The sequence below is a fragment of the Lipotes vexillifer genome, unplaced genomic scaffold, assembly GCF_000442215.2.
Source record: "Lipotes vexillifer unplaced genomic scaffold, Lipotes_vexillifer_v1.1 scaffold69, whole genome shotgun sequence".
Lineage (NCBI taxonomy): Eukaryota > Metazoa > Chordata > Mammalia > Artiodactyla > Lipotidae > Lipotes > Lipotes vexillifer.
The window spans coordinates 263,224-275,120 of NW_006790942.1; the positions used below are offsets into that span (position 1 = coordinate 263,224).

The 11,897-nt window shown below is 41.7% G+C and overlaps 1 protein-coding gene across 1 annotated transcript in view; it reads left to right on the forward strand.

Moving 5' to 3' along the window:
• SPIDR (scaffold protein involved in DNA repair) overlaps positions 1–11,897 on the forward strand; it is a 325,369-nt gene that overhangs the window by 209,552 nt on the left and 103,920 nt on the right. The window lies entirely within an intron of this gene.

Consider the following 11,897-nt stretch of genomic DNA (forward strand, 5'->3'; position numbering starts at 1 on the left):
CCAGCTCCACCCAACAGCCAGCAAGCTCCAGTGCTGGAAAGCCCATGCCAAACAACTAGCAAGGCAGGAACACAACCCCACCCATTAGCAGAGAGGCTGTCTAAAATCATACTAAGTTCACAGACTCCCCAAACCTGCCACCAGATGCGGCCCTGCCCACCAGAAAGACAAGATCCAGCCCCACCCACCAGAACACAGGCACTAGTCCCCTCCACCAGGAAGCCTACAGAACCCACTGAACCAACCTTACCCACTGGGGGCAGACACCAAAAACAACGGGAACTACGAACCTGAAGCCTGCAAAAAGAAGACCCCAAACACAGTAAGTTAAGCAAAATGGGAAGACAGAGAAATATGCAGTAGATGAAGGAGCAAGGTAAAAACCCACCAGACCAAACAAATGAAGAGGAAGTAGGCAGTCTACCTGAAAAAGAATTCAGAGTAATGATAGTAAAGATGATCCAAAATCTTGGAAATAGAATGGAGAAAATACGAGAAACGTTTAACAAGGACCTAGAAGAACTAAAGAGCAAACAAACATTGATGAACAACACAATAAATGAAATTAAAAGTTCTCTAGAAGGAAACAACAGCAGAATAACTGAGGCAGAAGAACGGATAAGTGACCTGGAAGATAAAATAGTGGAAATAACTACTGCAGAGCAGAATAAAGAAAAAAGAATGAAAATAATTGAGGAGAGTCTCGGAGACCTCTGGGACAACATTAATCGTACCAACATTTGGATTATAGGGATCCGAGAAGAAGAGAAAAAGAAAGGGACTGAGAACACACTTGAAGAGATTATAGTTGAAAACTTCACTGACATGGGAAAGGAAATAGTCAAGTCCAGGAAGTGTACAGAGTCCCATACAGGATAAATCCAAGGAGAAACATGCCAAGACATATTAATCAAACTATCAAAAATTAAATACAAAGGAAAAAATATTAAAAGCAGCAAGGGGAAAGCAACAAATAACATACGAGGGAATCCCCATAAGGTTAACAGCTGATCTTTCAGCAGAAAGTCTGCAAGCCAGAAGGGAGCGGCAGGACATATTTAAAGTGGTGAAAGGGAAAAACCTACAACCACGATTACTCTACCCAACAAGGATCTCAGTCAGATTTGACAGGGAAATTAAAACCTTTACAGACAAGCAAAAGTTATGAGAATTCAGCACCACCAAAGCAGCTTTACAGCAAATGCTAAAGGAACTTCTCTAGGCAGGAAACACAAGAGAAGGAAAAGACCTACAAAAACAAACCCCCAACAATTAAGAAAATGGTAATAGGAGCATACATATCGATAATTACCTTAAATGTAAATGGATTAAATGCTCCAACCAAAAGACATAGACTGGCTGAATGGATACAAAAACAACACCTGTATATATTCTGTCTACAAGAGACCCACTTCAGACTTAGGGACACATACAGACTGAAAGTGAGGGGATGGAAAAAGATATTCCATGCAACTGGAAATCAGAAGAAAGCTGGAATAGCAATTCTCATATCAGACAAAATAGACTTTAAAATAAAGAATGTTACAAGAGACACGGAAGGACACTCCATAATGATCAAGGGATCAGTCCAAGAAGAAAATATAATTGAAAATATTTATGCACCCAACACAGGAGCCCCTCAATACATAAGGCAGATGCTAACAGCCATAAATGGGGAAATGGACAGTAACACAATCATAGTAGGGGACTTTAACACCCCACTTTCACCAATGGACAGTTCATCCAAAATGAAAATAAATAAGGAAACGCAAGCTATAAATGACACATTAAATAAGATGGACTGAATTGATATTTATAGGTCATTCCATCCAAGAACAACAGAATACACATTCTTCTCAAGCTCTCATGGAACATTATCCAGGATAGATCATATCTTCGGTTACAAATCAAGCCTTGGTAAATTTAAGAAAATTGAAATCGTATCAAGTATCTTTTCCGACCACAACACTGTAAGACTGTATATCAATTACAGGAAAAAAACTGTAAAAAATACAAGCACATGGAGGCTAAACAATACACTACTAAATAACCAAGAGATCATTGAAGAAATCAAGGAGGAAATCAAAAAATACCTAGAAACAAATGACAGTGAAAACACGACAACCCAAAACCTATGGGATGCAGCAAAAGCAGTTCTAAGAGGGAAGTTTATATCAATACAGTCCTACCTCAGGAAACAAGAAAAATTTCAAATAAACAACCTAACCTTAAACCTAAAGCAATTAGAGAAAGAAGAAGAAGAAAAAAACCCAACAATAGCAGAAGGAAAGAAATCATAAAGATTAGATCAGAAATAAATGAAAAAGAAATGAACAGTAGCAAAGATCAGTAAAACTAAAAGCTGGTTCTTTGAGAAGAAAAAATTGATAAACCGTTAGCCAGACTCATCAAGACAAAAAGGGAGAAGGCTCAAATCAACAGAATCAGAAATGAAAAGGGAGAAGGAACAGCTGGCACTGCAGAAATACACGGGATCATGAGAGATTGCTACTAGCAACTCTATGCCAATAAAATGGACAACCTGGGAGAAATGGACGAATTCTTACAAGAGCACAACCTTCTGAGACTGAACCAGGAAGAAATAGAAAATATGAACAGACCAGTCACAAGCACTGAAATTAAAACTGTGATTAAAAATCTTCCAGCAAACAAAAGCCCAGGACCAGATGGCTTCACAGGCGAATTCTATGAAACATTTAGAGAAGAGCTAACACCCATCCTGCTCAAACTCTTCCAAAATACAGCTGAGGGAGGAACACTCCCCAACTCATTCTGTGAAGCCATCATCACCCTGATACCAAAACCAGACAAAGAGGTCACAAAAAAGAAAACTACAGGCCAATATCACTGATGAACACAGATGCAAAAATGCTCAGCAAAATACTAGCAAACAGAATCCAACAGCACATTAAAAGGATCATACACCATGATCAAGTGCGGTTTATCCCAAGAATTCAAGGATTCTTCAGTATACGCAAATCAGTCAGTGTGATACACCATATTAACAAATTGAAGGAGAAAAACCATATGATAATATCAGTAATGCAGAAAAAGCTTTCGACAAAATTCAACATCCATTTATGATAAAAACTCTCCAGAAAGTAGGCATAGAGGGAGCCTACCTCAACATAATAAAGGCCATATATGACAAACCCACAGCCAACATTGTTCTCAATGGTGAAAGACTGAAACCATTTCCTCTAAGATCAGGAACAAGACAAGGTTGCCCACTCTCACCACTGTTATTCAACATAGTTTTGGAAGTTTTAGCCACAGCAATCAGAGAAGAAAAGGAAATAATAGGAATCCAAATTGGAAAAGAAGAAGTAAAACTGTCACGGTTTGCAGGTGACATGATACTATACATGGAGAATCCTAAAGATGCTACCAGAAAACTACTAGAGCTAATCAGTGAATTTGGTAAAGTAGCAGGATGCAAAATCAATGCACAGAAACCTCTTGCATTTCTGCCCACTAACAATGAAAAATCTGAAAGAGAAATTAAGGAAGCACCCCCTATATGCCACTGCAACAAAAAGAATAAAATACCTAGGAATAAACCTACCTATGGAGACAAAAAACCTGTATGCATAAAACTGTAAGACACTGGTGACAGAAATTAAAGATGATACAGACAGATGGAGAGATACCATGTTCTGGGATTGGAAGAATCAATATTGTGAAAATGACTGTACTACCCAAAGCAATCTACAGATTTAGTGCAGTCCCTATCAAACTACCAACGGCTTTGTTCACAGTAGAACAAAAAAATTTCACAATTTGTATGGAAACACAAAAGACCCCCGAATAGCCAAAGATTGCTTTCTCAAAGCAATCTTGAGAAAGAAAAACGGAGCTGTAGGAATCAGACACCCTGACTTCAGACTATACTACAAAGCTACAGGAATCAAGACAGTATGGTACTGGCACAGAAACAGAAATATAGATCAATGGACAGGATAGAAAGCCCAGAGATAAACCAAAGCACATATGGTCACCTACCTTTGCTAAAGGAGGCAAGAATATACAATGGAGAAAAGACAGCCTTTTCAATAAGTGGTGCTGGGAAAACTGGACAGCTACGTGTAAAAGAAAGAAATCAGAACAATTCCTAACACCATACACAAAAATAAACTCAAAATGGATTAAAGACCTAAATGTAAGGCCAGACGCTATAAAACTCTTAGAGGAAAACATAGGCAGAACCCTCTGTGACATAAATCACAGCAAGATCCTTTTTTTGACCCACCTCCTAGAGAAATGGAAATAAAAACAAAAGTAAACAAATGGGACCTAATGAAACTTCAAAGCTTTTGCACGGCAAAGGAAACTATAAACAAGACGAAAAGAGAACCATCAGAATGGGAGAAAATCCTTGCAAACGAAGCAACTGACAAAGGATTAATCTCCAAAATTTACAAGCATCTAATGCAGCTCAATATCAAAAAAACAAGCAACCCAATCCAAAAATGGGCAGAAGACCTTAAATAGACATTTCTCCAAAGAAGATATACAGTTTGCCAACAAACACATGAAAGGATGTTCAACATCACTAATCATTAGAGAAATGCAAATGAAAACTACAATGAGCGCTTCCCTGGTGGCGCAGTGGTTGAGAATCCGCCTGCCGATGCAGGGGACACGGGTTTGTGCCCTGGTCCGGGAAGATCCCACATGCCGTGGAGCAGCTAGGCCCGTGAGCCATGGCCGCTGAGCCTGTGCATCCAGAGCCTGTGCTCTGCAACGGGAGAGGCCAAAACAGTAAGAGGCACGAGTACCTCAAAAAAAATTTAAAAAAAAAAAGAGTCATGTTCCATAATGTTCATTGCAGCTCTATTCACAATAGCCAGGACATGGAAGCAACCTACATGTCCATCAACAGATGCATGGATAAAGAAAATGTGGCACATATATACAATGGAATATTACTCAGCCATAAAAAGAAATGAAATTGAGTTATTTGTAGTGAGGTGCATGGACCTAGAGTCTATCATACAGAGTGAAGTAAGTCAGAAAGAGAAAAACAAATACCGTATGCTAACATGTATATATGGAACCCAAAAAAAAAAGTACTGAAGAACCTAGGGGCAGGGCAGGAATAAAGATGCAGATGTAGAGAATGGACTTGAGGACACAGGGAGGGGTAAGGGGAAGCTGGGACGAAGTGAGAGAGTGGCATGGACATATATACACTACCAGTTGTAAAACAGATAGCTAGTGGGAAGCAGCCGCATAGCACACGGAGATCAGCTTGGTGCTTTGTGACCACCTAGAGGGGTGGGATAGGGAGGATGGGAGGGAGATGCAAGAGGGAGGAGATATGGGGATATATGTATATGTACAGGTGATTAACTTTGTTATACATCAGACACTAACACAACATTGTTAAGCAACTATACTCCAATAAAAATGTTAAAAAAAAAAAAAAAGTAAAGTTTACAACCACTGCCAGATATGTGATGGTTCTTTCTTTAAATTGCAATTTCCAGTGACCTGTGCCTGAAAAAGGAAATGGTCAAGTCAGAGATTTTTGTTAGTCTAGAGAATTAGACTCCTGGTTTATAGAGGAAGTCTATTTCACATTTTATATTCTTCAGTGAATTCATTTTCAGTGTAGTTTACTGTTCACTTTTGAACGGAAATAAAGTGTTCCTCAACAATGTGTTTATTTGGATAAAAAGGGAATTAGAGTCTACTCTGGGAATTTAAAATAACACACACAGGGCTTCCCTGGTGGCACAGTGGTTGAGAGTCCGCCTGCCGATGCAGGGGACGCGGGTTCGTGCCCCGGTCCGGAAAGATCCCACATGCCGCGGAGCAGCTGGGCCCGTGAGCCATGGCCGCTGAGCCTGAGCGTCTGGAGCCTGTGCTCCTCAATGGGAGAGGCCACAACAGTGAGAGGCCCGCGTAACACACACACAAAAAAATAACACACACAGTTATAAATGTCAGTGTTTTTATCAGTTTTTTAGATAATGTGGGTATTATTTGGGTAAGAAGCTAAAAGAAACACATTTGAACCCAGGAGATAAATCTTGGCAAATAAGAAGTTGAAAATAAAGGAAGTATAAACCTTGAACTTCTTATTTCTGAAATTGGCTTAAGTCTTCATTTTAGAGATATTTTCTAGGACTTATGGTTTTAAATTTTTCTTAGAATAAATCTGACTTTCGGTGAGAGGAGGAGTGCCTGTTCACTCTGTAAGTAATTGAGAATGTGGGCAGGATAGTTGGTATTTTTAAAAATTCATGACAAACACTGTTAACATTGTCTTGTCACTGACTTGAGTTTCATGCAGGGGTTCAGATGCCGGTGTCTGGAGGAGGGAACTCAGATGGTTCAAAGCTTGTGCAGTTGCCTCAGAAGTCACTGGGGCATAATAGCCTTTTTCAAATCCAACGAGTTGATCAATCAGAAAGGGTTTACCAAGTAACTAGAATGTGGTTTACTGTCTGCCCTGAGAATCAAAATTCTCAGATAGCTGCATGGAACTTTCTGCAGTGATGGAAGCGTTCTCTGTGCTGCCCACTGTGGTACTGATCACATCAAATACTAGAAATCTGGCTTCTACAACTCAGGAACTGCATTTTCAGTTTTATTTTACTTCTTTTTATTTAAAATCAGTTTAGCCACAAGGACTACCTTAAAAGCACAGGTGTAGAAGGTGGCTCTGATGTTCTGTTTTCACCAGGGACCTTTTTGCATTAAATTTAACGTCCCTCCATTGCAGCTTGTCACACCGGCCTCCCACATCTCGCGCTGTCCTGGTAGCTTCATCTGATCCTCTGGGCCAGCGACCGCCTGGCAGTTGTGTCACTCCCTTTCCCGTGCACTGGTCCCTCCAGGAAGGATGCAGGACCTTTCTTGCTGTATCCAAGTGGTGGGTCCCGTCCTCCTTCCAGGGAAGAGAACAGACTGGCTTCATTTTTTATTTTTTAATTCTTTACACAGTTTTTTTCCTATAAATTAATTTTATTTATTTATTTATTCATTCATTCATGTACGTACGTACGTATGTATGTATGTATGGCTGCATTGGTTCTACTGCAGCACCAACGATGGTTTACTTCACTTAGTTGTTTCCTTCGTGTGTGTCCCTGTATGGACTGTAAGCCCTCTCAACTAGTCCCACACTGTGGCTTGGCCTCCCGCGTCAGGAAGATGTGTGCACTAGACAGCTTTGTCCTCAGGCCAGTGGGGCTTCGAGTTGAGACTAAATTGTAAACAAAATTGATTGGTTTATCCCAAGTATGTCTTCAGTGGAAAGAAGAATTAAGTCTAGGTTACGTTTTTCTGACAACTACAGTTCTTAGTCTGACTTCTTTAGCTGACTAGCCATTAAAGGAGGGAAGGAAAGGAAGGAAAGAAAATACCTTCTATTTGTCTTGGTTTAGGTCACTGCATTAATCCCTTAGTCATCCTTGCCACCCACCAAATTTGGACACATTCTTCCTAGACAGTAAACAAGCAAACTGATCTGATTTGTGATGTGAAATAAATATTGTTTGTTTTATGAGCTGATAATGGGGTATTTAACACTTTGGCAGTGTTGACAAGTGATAGCAAATGAAAAGATATTTCACTTGGTTTTCCTCTCTGCCCTAGGTGACATTAAAAAAAAACAGTCTTGTTTCCTGTTTTACCTGAGTTCTGTATATAACACTCTCAGTAAAGAGCAGTGGAAATGGTTCTTCATGAAAGCAAACATTCGGACAAATTGTCGTTTGTATTGAACATACAGGATTCTCTTTTTTTTTCTTTTTTTTAAAGTTTCCAAGAGAAACCATAGTGCTTGGACTCCACGGAAGACTGTTACTGTCTAGTTTTTTGTTTATTTCACCATGTGTGTGACTGTCCCACATTGCAGCCCATCCTGTTGCCATGGCTGCTGACTTGTCAGGGATGCTCTGAGAGTTTGCTAGAAAGTAAACACACACTCTTCAACTTCCTTAACAGAAGAATCACTGTGAGTCCAGCATCATGATGATATTCACTGGTGGTGTTGGTTGTGATGTGATTTATCAAGTGAGGTTTAACATCTTAAGTTTGTCTTATTTATTTATTTGTTTGTGTGTGTGTTTATTTATGGCTTGTTGTGTCTTCATTGCTGCGCGTGGGCTTTCCCTAGTTGCGGCGAGCGGGGGCTACTCTGTTGCGGTGCGTGGGCTTCTCATTGCATTGGCTTCTCTTGTTGTGGAGCACGGGCTCTGGGTGCATGGGCTTCAGTACTTGTGGCACACGGGCTCAGTAGTTGTGGCTCGTGGCCTCTAGAGCACAGACTTAGTAGTTGTGGCCCACGGGCTAAGTTGCTCAGCAGCATGTGGGATCTTCCCAGACCAGGGCTCCAACCCATGTCCCCTGCATTGGCAGGTGGATTCTTACCTCTGTGCCACCAGGGAAGCCCCTTAGGTTTGTCTTTATTTTTAGTTAGGTCTTCAGAAAAACTGGTTAAACTTGTTACAATATTAATCTGAATACATGCTCTGTAAACTTGCTTTTTGGTCATCACATAACATTTGTGGCAATAAGATAAGTAGAGAGGTGATAGTAGAGTCCACAGCAGTTAACACTGGCCTGCAGCACATAAAGAAATAAAGAGGTCATACTCCCTAGGAGCATGATGCTGGTGCCACGTGTATGGATGTTGAAAGGCTGTGACGTCCTCGGCCTCCTAACGAAGGAAACAGCATCTGTGTTTCTTCTGCAGAAGCTCAGTGAGGTAGTACTGAGACCTCTGCTTGTCACATGGAATCTGAGCTGTGGTCCTTGCCACCAGGCAGCCCCGCAGGTGCCCCACCATCCCCGTCCCTGTGCCTTCACACACCCTCACCCAGGCAGCCCTCACCTGGTTACCTCTCCTGGGAAACCTTCCCTGTCTCCAGACGGGCCTCCCTCGGGGTGTCATTATAACACCCTTTTCCTTTGCAGTAAACCTGTCCTCTCAGCCTTCTTGTCTCAGACTGGATTCCCAGTCCCCTGCCCCTTGCCTGGCATGTCATAGGTGTTGAGGAAAAACAGCAAAATAAACCAGATGGACCTAGATATGGGTTTTAAGGTCTATCCCAAATCAACTAGCCTTGCACATCTATTTTGTATAGGTATGTTTTTAATTTGGTTTAACCTTAATAGCCTCAAACAGGACTTTGAATTTGGCAGAACAGAGTTCTAATGTTAGTGTGTCTATCTGTAAACTGTAAGGTTCTAAATACACACAGAAATGTTGTGCTATGTTCTTAACTTAGCAGTTAAAATAATATTACTTGATCGGGCTTCCCTGGTGGCGCAGTGGTTGAGAGTCTGCCTGCCGATGCAGGGGAAACGGGTTCGTGCCCTGGTCTGGGAGGATCCCACATGCCGCGAAGCAGCTGGGCCCGTGAGCCATGGCCGCTGAGCCTGCGCGTCCAGAGCCCGTGCTCCGCGATGGGAGGGGCCGCGGCGGTGAGAGGCCCGTGTACCGCAGAAAGAAAAGAATATTACTTGATCATATTTTTCAGATTAACTTGAAAGAAAAGGCTGGGCACGTATGACATCTTTCATCCATCCTGCTGTATCAGGACCTTTGCATTTGAGCCCAGTGGCACCCGATGCTGTGCCCCACCCCTGCCCTCTTGCTTTCTTGAGCCTCTTCTTGCTGTCACTCTGTGTCTGGCTTGCCTCTGTCTCTCCATGTCTCCTAATTGTTATTTCTAAGTTACCATACGTGTAGTCTATCGGCTTAAAATATTACTATTGTAAATTTGTCTTCTTGGTGGATTGTCCCTTTTAATCATTGTGTGATGTCCCTCTCTGTCCCTGATAATTTTCTTTGCTCTAAAGCCTACTTCATCTGATAGTAATTTCAACCATATTTATGTTAATGTTACATGATGGTTTTTTCCCCCAGCCTTTTACTTTCATCCTACCTGTATCTTTATATTTGAAGTGAATTTCTTGTAGACAGCATAAAGATGGACCATATTTTTTAATCCACTCTGCTAATCTGTCTTTTAATTGCTTTGTTTAGACCATATACACTGAATGTAATTATTGATATATTAAGACTTAAGTCTCCCTTTTTATTTCTCGTTTTCTCTGTTTTTCATTTCTCTGGGTTTTTCTTTTTCTCCTGGCATTATGTGCGTTGCTTGAACATTTTTTAGAATTTCATTTTAATTTATTTATAATGTTTTTGTGTTGTTATAGCTATGTTATTGGTTGCTCTAGGCATTACATTTTATATGCGTAACTTATCAGTTTATGGGGTCAACATTTTGCCAGTTTGTGTGAAGTGTAGGAACCTTGCCTCTTACGTCCCTTTACTGTCCTCATTTATATGACTGTCTTAAATATTTCCTCTGCATACATTTAGAACCATATCAGACAGTGTTATAATTCTTGTTTCAACTCCAAATATAATTTCAAAAACTCAACAGGAGTAGGAAAGCCTATTTTATTTACCTGTATCTTTTTCCATTTTTATTTCTTCCTCACACCTCTTGAGGTTCTGTTCATTGGTTTTTTTTGGTCTGTTTTTTCTTTGTTGTTTATATTTGGTAATTTATATTATTTTATCTTCACGTTCACTGATCCTTTTCTCTGCTCCCTTCATTCTGCTGTTGAACCCATCCAGTGAGTTTTATTTTCATTATTTTATTTCCTAGTTATAAAATTTCCGTTTACGAAAATCTGTATCTTTGCCAAGACTTCCTGTTTCTTTGCTGAGACTTTATATTCTTTCATTTGTCTCATTGTGCACTTGTAACTGTCACTGAAGCACGTTTGTAATGGCTGCTTTTGAATCTTTGTCAGGTAATTCTAACATCTGCGTCATCTTAACATTGTCATCTAGTCACTGTGTTTTTTCATTCAAGTGAGATTTTTTTCCTGGTTCTTAGTGTAACAGGTGGTTTTAGATGGTAACCTGTACATGTTAGGTATTATGATACGAGATCCTGGATCTTATTTAAACCAGTTTTAGGTGGCTTTGTCTGGCACTGCTCTGAGAAGAGACGTTGGGAGGGTGGGGGTCTTCTTACTACCAGGTGGAGGGAGGCGTCAGGATTCCCTTCGTTACCGCTTCCCACGAGGCTGCCACTCACCGCAGTGCAGGAGGGTGGGAGGGCTGGGTAGTGGTGAAAGTACTGACTCTGCTGGGCCACTGGACTCTGCTCCAAGGGGCGGGGAGTGAGGCTCGGTTACGGGAGTGATGGGGGTGTGAGGGTGAGCGCCTCGTCTCACACCAGCCCAACCGGCCTGCACAGAGTCTTCATCACAGCCTGTCGAGGGGCATGTCCGGCCCCCACTTGCGCTTTGCCTGCTGTGTGTGTGGCAGTAGGTCACAGGTTTTCTGTGATATTTGCCAAGAGTAGAGCAGTGATTTCCTAGGACTTTTCTGTCTCGCTGGGCAGCCCCTCCCCTGTCCTTCCTTTCGAGGGTGCTTTTGTCAGCACCCATTGCTGTTTCTAGGCTGCAGAGAGGAAGCTCAGGAACTTGCCGCTCTGTCTGTCCTTGGGTCCCAGCTGGACGGCCTCCTCCTGTCCCCTTTCAGCTTCTTCTGCTCTTTCGTTTCTGTGCAGCACCAGGCATTTCCTTGTGTCTAACGGGAGAAATAGAGGAAAGTGTGTCTACTCCGTCTTCCCGTTAACCTTCCTGTTAAGCAGCGCTGCCTGTGTGAGGAATGAGCATTAGCTAGTCTGAGAGGAACCAGTAGCACATCGTCCTGCTTCCACTTGCATGTGGGCCATTTCAGTGACTGTGGTCCGTTTGGTAGTGAAGGTGGAGCTCCTTTGGTGTCTGGTGTCATGTTTTCTGAAAGATGAGAGCTGTGAAGTGTCCGAAGGTCTTTCTTGTAACATTCACTTCAGTGTTGGGCAGCTGTGTGCCCCCCCCCCCCCCCC